Source organism: Antechinus flavipes, chromosome 5 (assembly GCF_016432865.1).
Source record: "Antechinus flavipes isolate AdamAnt ecotype Samford, QLD, Australia chromosome 5, AdamAnt_v2, whole genome shotgun sequence".
Lineage (NCBI taxonomy): Eukaryota > Metazoa > Chordata > Mammalia > Dasyuromorphia > Dasyuridae > Antechinus > Antechinus flavipes.
Window position 1 is genome coordinate 219138441 of NC_067402.1, and position 6775 is coordinate 219145215.

A 6775-nucleotide genomic window follows, 5' to 3' on the forward strand; every position below is an offset into this window, starting at 1 on the left:
ATCTGGTGTGCTAAATCAACAGAGTTCTGCTTTGCTGATGCTTGGGCCCTGGGATTGGGACCCAGGCTGTGCTGGACATCTGCACTGAGAGTTCGCTCTAGGCTCCCACTCTGGCTCCCCAGACCTTTTCTGCTGATCTTCCAGCATCGCATTGGTGTCTCTGAGCTGAGAAGTCTAGAACTCACCAGTACTGCCATTGATTCAGAGGTGGAAGGGGTCTGGGGCAGGAACTGGGGCTTGGTCCAGGGCTGCACTAACCTCCCCTGCTACTGTCACAGAGCTCTTCTGATGACTTTCTAAGTTGCTTTCAGGGGGAAAATGTTCTACTCCATATTCTGGGGTGTTCTGGTGCTCTAAAATTTGTTTAGAATCATTATTAAAAGGAATTTGGAGCAGTTTAGGGGAGAGGTTGGTAGAGTTCCTGCCTTTACTCAACCATCTTGGCTCTGTACAAAGGCTTATGTTTATTAGATCTATTTTTAGTGAAAATAGTAAGAAAAATCCATCAATCACCTCCTAAAACAAAACTTAAAAGTAAAAGTTCAAGGAATATCATAGCCCAAATACAGAGCTTTCACATCAAAGAAAAAGTCCTATAAATAAATATACAGAAAGGAGTTCAAATATCAAGGAAACACAATCAGGATCATACAAGACCGGCAGCCTTCTACCATTTAAAAAAAAAGAAAGAAAGAAAGAAAGAAAGGCAAAAGGAAAGGCAGAAGGTATGTTTTTGTAACCAAGAAAGCTTACCTTGCAAAGTTGTGTGTAGTATTTCAAGAGGAAAACAGCCCTTCAAATGAAATAGAGGATTTTTAAGCATTACATATGAGAAGGCCTCTTTTCTAAGTGGGGAAAAAAGAAATAAACACAAAAATCAAGAGAAACTTAGAAAGATAAATTTATGTGAGCAGCTGGAAAGGGCTGTATGACGATACAGTACTAAAAGTCTATAAAAAGAAGAGAAAAAGAAAGTGTTCCTTCAGAACCTTAATGTCTTTGAAAGGTATGAAGTGATTTAAGAAAAACAGAGATAATAGAATAGATTAGGGTTTTGTGGCAAGTGGACTCCGAAATGACTAAGAAAACAAGGATTTGAGCTTAATGAATTGGGACCTGGCTTCTTCAGCTTTGGCACTGGACCCTGAATACAAGGAGAGACAGATTTTTATTCATTAAAAACAATCAAATAAGACTAATTAATTAAAAGAAAACAATAGATAATCTGCTTTTTAATTGGGGTAAAGATTAAGGATTTTTCAATTTGAGAAGGGAAAAACAAGTAAGTATAATTCCATAAAGTCAGAAAAATGGGTCCCACTACCCCCAAATATCTGTATTCAATCAAGGGAACATGGAAACAATAACTAATTTACTAGTATAGGACCAATTTTCTTTTTTTTTTTCTTTTTTTTCTTTTTAGGACCAATTTTCAAATAAGACATATGGGCGGCTTTAGATGTATAATTGTGAGAAATCTCCTCGAATCAATCTTTGTATCTGATTGGGTTTCTGGTAGCATAATCTAGGTCTTTGTTAAATGTCTCTAAGTAACAGGTAGAGGTGATCCAGATCCCAGTCACAGGACTAAGTTCAAACAATGCAATAAAGCTCTCTAACAAAATAGAAATTGGACTAGACGCATAACTGAATAGAAAGGAAACTGAGATAGATTTATAATTGAGTCACAATGTGGTTCATTCAATTCCTACAATTCCTTCAGTTTTAAGAATAGAAAGGAAAGGGATATATACTTTATACACTGGTATAAAAACAAGCAAAAATTAGTGGAACTTGCTATTTCTCATAAAAGGACGGGCATAAGAAGATGAGTATACAAACATGAAAAAAATAAAGAGTTTGCATAAGATAAACCTTATTTCTTTGAAATAGGCAAAATATTTATGGAGTTTATTATAGAAATATATCCAACCCAATAAGGAAATTTACTGATTTTAATAGGGGGATTAAAAGTAGGGGGAAAAATAAAGAAAAATTCCTGGAAACTCATCAATTGGCTTTTGATTGAACAAATTGTATTGTATGATTATGATGGAGAATTATTATACCATAAGAAATGATAAGAGACTGTTTAAGAGAATCCTGAGAAGTATGAATTTATGCAGAATAAAATGAGCAGAACTATGACAATGTATATAATAGTAATATAAAGAGCAAATTTACAGACTTAGATCTTTTTTTTTAATAATAGCTTTTTAATCTTCCAAATACATGCAAAGCTAGTTTTCAACATTCACCTTGGCAAAACTTTGTGTCTGAAATTGTTCTCCTTTCCTCTCTTTCTCCTCCCTCCCCAGACTTCAAGCAATCTGCTATAGGATTTTTGCAATTTTTCTAAACATTTTTATACACATTACACTGCTCAAGAAAAATCAGATAAAATATCAGATCAGATCAGAAAAAAAAAAAAACTGTAGCAAACAAACAACAAAAAGGTGAAAAAACTAGCTTTGATTCAGCTGTTGTCTGTCTGGATGTAGATGGCTCTTTCCATCACAGAACTTAAGATCTTTAACAAAAAGCAATGATCAACCTAGAGCTCATATTGCCCACTAACTCCTTGTGCAATTCTCTTTTTGTGTTCTTATGTGTGTATATATAAATGCTCAATTTTGTGAATGTTCAAAATAATTTTTCATTTTTTTATTAAAGCTTTTTATTTTCAAAACATATGCATGGATAATTTTTCAACACTTATCCCTGCATAACCTTGTGTTTCAGATTTTTCTCTCTTTTCCCCCCACCCCCTTCCCTAGATAGTAAGCAATTCAATATATGTTATACATGTTAAAATATGTTAAGTCCAATATGTGTAAACATATTTATACAATTCTCTTGTTGCACAAGAACAATTAGATGAAAAAGAAAAGAAAATGAGTTAAGAAAACAAAATGCAAGCGAACAACATCAAAAAAGTAAGACTGTTATGTTGTGATCCACATTCAGTTCCCAAAGTCTAAACAAAAATTTTTAATGAACATATTAGGGACACTGAAGACAAAAGTCCAATGGGATCAACTTGTAGCTTTCCTATGCTAATCAATGGCTTTACACTCTACAAGCTCATGTTTGGTCCTGAAAGACAACTACTCACTGATTATAGGCTCAGAGCATAGAAAGAAAGCAAATACAATTAGTACATCTCTTTGCTTTAAGAAGAATTAGAGAAAGCTTAGCACCTTAGTTATAATTTTGACCCAAAAGAACACCGAAATGAATGACAGCATGATGAGTAATTGTTGTTTGTCCTTTGTTCTCCAAGAGGACCATGCCATCAGGGATGTGATGCCATGACATACAAGGGAATTGGATTTAAGTGAGAGAGGGCTGTGAAACGTCACCAGACTCATTTTCTCCTCCAGAGCTCTTGGGATCCAGAAGCAAGATAGAGACTGATTCCTGGTTGCTTCTGCTATGAAGAGTCCTCAGCTGGCTTTTTTATTGACTTTTTAGTCAATACTATCATCTTGTTTATTATTGAATCATTTCAGTCGTGAAATCCATGTTGGAGTTTTCTTGGCAAAGATATTGGAGTGGTTTGTCATTTTCTTCTCCAGCTCATTTTATAGATGAAGAAATTGAGACAAAGTTAAATGACTTGCTCAGGATCATACAGCCAGTAAGTGTCTGAGGCTGTATCTGATTAACTGATTTTTGAGTAAATTATAAAAGATCTTCAATTAGAAGATAATATTCTGCTGAGTTGTGATATTTGTGAGATACAAGTTAGCAATTTGATTGAAAACTACTCCATACTTAGGAATGGAGAAATTGGTCAAATTGCTTTGTGAACAAAATGGTCCCAGAAATTAGCAGTGACTCTACAAAAGCAATCCATTGTAACCACTTGCAGTATATGAGATATTTGAATTTTCTGAAAGGTTGAAAAAAAGTGATGGACTCTCATTTCAGTGGATGCCATGTGGAAGAGATGACCTTCTAGTCATGAAGATCTGGTTCAGTGTTTCAGAAAGACATTTCAAGTGAAGAATATTCTCTGAACCATACCCCTAACAGCCAATTCAAATGATAGAAAAATTTTAATTGAGAGGTATAATTTTCCTCCCTAGCTCTCTAGCACTCTAGCTATGGAGAATGCTCAAGTTTCTACATGCCTTCACAGAATGTAGTAAACCACACAGCAGGCCTAGACTCTCTACAAGTTCAGGTTTAGGAAAGCAGGACTATAGTCATGATGAAGCCTTAGAACTCAACCACACAACCAATATAGCTCAAGAATAGAGGCAGGTGTTGTTCATTTTTATTTTAAAGAGGACCGGTGGCATTGTAGATGATGTTTCCACTTGGATGTGAATTGAAATAGAATTATACAAAGTTGTCAGCCTTTCTTTTCCAGACTCACTGAAGTTCAGTGGCAGGGTGGAAGGGTAGAAGTCAAGATGACTGGCAGTGGTCTGAGATGTAATGGATGGCACTCTATAGCACCTGCTTCAGCTGTTTGCATATTTGCTTGTGTTCTATGGATACTGATGATTTGCTGTGACACTGCATGTACTAATGTCGTACCTGTAACTTAAACCTGTAATCAGTGAAGCAGCTTAAGTGATATTTTGCATTGCCCTATATCTGTTGTATGTATAATTGATGTGTATTTGTTGTGAATAACAAACTGAAGTGATTATCTAGCATGCTGGTTTAACCCATACAATGCTGCTATTTTATTTGATGCTCCACTATATATTTCCAGGGGCCATCTATGTCGGCTTTTTTTTGAAAGGTACTGCAAAATCTCAACTCCTGAGAAGAATGCCACCATTTAGTCAGACTTCCAGGTAAAAAGTCTGAAATCAAACTGGAATTCAAGAAAATGAAAGAGAACATCTTCAGTTCTGAGTTGATAGATTTTACTGTAGCAATGTTGGCTTTTCCCTCAGGGAGCCTGGATGGAGAAATCAAGCAATCTCACATAAATCGGAAGGATTCTTTCAATAATTATTTCCCCCTCTAGTTCTAGTATAACAGGGCAGTTTTCGTTGAAGATTTCTTGAAGAATGCTATCTAGGCTCTTTTTGGTTATGGCCTTCAGGCCTTCAGGTGTAGGTCTATACCTATTATTTTTAAATTGTCTCTTCTGGATATATTTTCCAGGTTGGCTGTTTTTCCAATGAGGTATTTTACATTTTCTTCCATTTTTTCATTCATTCATTCATTAGTTGTTTGGATGATTTTTGTTGTATCATAGAGTCATTAGCTTCTATTGGCTGTTCTGGTTTTTAACGTGTAGTTTTCTTCAGTTAGCTTTTTGTATCTCCATTTCCATTTGATTAATTCTACTTCTCAAGGTACTGTTTTCTGCAGTACCAATCCCACATAAGTCAAAGCACGTTTGCATTCCCCGGAGCTTCAAGCCTTGTGTCCCTCTCTTCTCCACCCAGGGAATCCTCTGCCCTGGACTCTACATGCAGTTGAACCAAATACCGCGAGAGCACAGATCCTGCCTGTAATAAGAAAACTCCCTTTTTTCATCTCCCAAATCTTCAATTCACTAAAACCCCATCCTGGAACCCTAGAGACCAATTATTAAAACTAAGGCTAATATCCAGGGGTTCACAAAAAAGGGAAAAGGTAATAAGGATATTCAACATGTAACATGAATTAGGTGTGGAACAAACAAGTAATTTATTATTATGCACACAACAGTCTGAAGAACAGATCAGAATTCAATTAAAAACTCAAGCACTATGAAATGTGGGGAAAGCTCCTTCCATTCTCCCTAATTCCTGCTCAAATAACAAAGAATAGAGGGGAAGAAATTTTCGAGGAGCACGCAGGAGAATAAACTTCACCTTATTGATTCTTAAATTTCCACAAACAAGACTCGAACTCAGAACCTTCGCGTTCCAAGACAGCGTTTTTCTTTTAGTACCACATAAACTAGCTCTCGCTCTTACACTTCAACCTCGCATGAGGACCATAGAAATATATACATTTGCTTTTCAGCTATGCTTTCCCCCCATGTTTGAGTATCACTAAAACCTCCATTAGAGAAATGCCGGGAAATCAGCTGCTGGCGCGTTCTTACTGCGAATCACCTTATCTACACTCTTTGCTCTCCTCTTTTTCTCATTATACCCCCCAGAAGGAGATGCCCTAGCTGGATCTCATCCTATCTACTCTAAGAGTCTTTCCTAAAAATATCTCGGCCTTACATCCAATGTAAACTCAAACTAATCACACCCTATATCCCCTTACAAAAAATTAATAAAAATTAGCAAGATCGAGCAGACCTAGAAAGGAAGGGATTAGCAAAATGTCGTCTGTGCCAGCTATCAAAGGGGTTATGCAAAACACGCCCCTCCTGTCGATACCCCGAAAATCCAGGTGCTAAACCTTTTTTTTTTAATCCAACCGAAACCGACTCAACTTGAATTAGGTTGGAACTTCCTTTTTCTTCAGTGGGGAGTGAAAAGAAAAGCGGCCGTCACGAACAGGATTCGAACCTGTGCGGGGAAACCCCATTGGATTTCGAGTCCAACGCCTTAACCACTCGGCCACCGTGACTCCCAGGCTCGGCTTTTGCCGCGCGCTTATAGGAAGGGTCGCCAACAGCGCGGAAAGGGTTGCAAACCTTAAGAGAAAATGTCTTTTTCTAATTCTCGGGCCGATACCCCCTCACCCAGCAATCTCCGAGGTTCCTCACCAAAGTTTAAGAGAAAGGAGGGCTCGGAACCCACTCAGGAAAGGGCGGGGCCCCGGATCGGAGTGGGGCGCTGTCGGAGGGAGAGGGTCCGAG

General features: G+C 37.4%; 1 non-coding gene across 1 annotated transcript; it reads right to left on the reverse strand.

Annotated features, from left to right (window-relative positions):
* Positions 1–6461: 6461 nt before the first annotated feature.
* TRNAS-CGA (transfer RNA serine (anticodon CGA)) lies at positions 6462–6543 on the reverse strand. The gene has a single exon. It is a non-coding gene; the product is annotated as a tRNA-Ser (tRNA).
* Between the last annotated feature and the right edge of the window lie 232 nt (positions 6544–6775).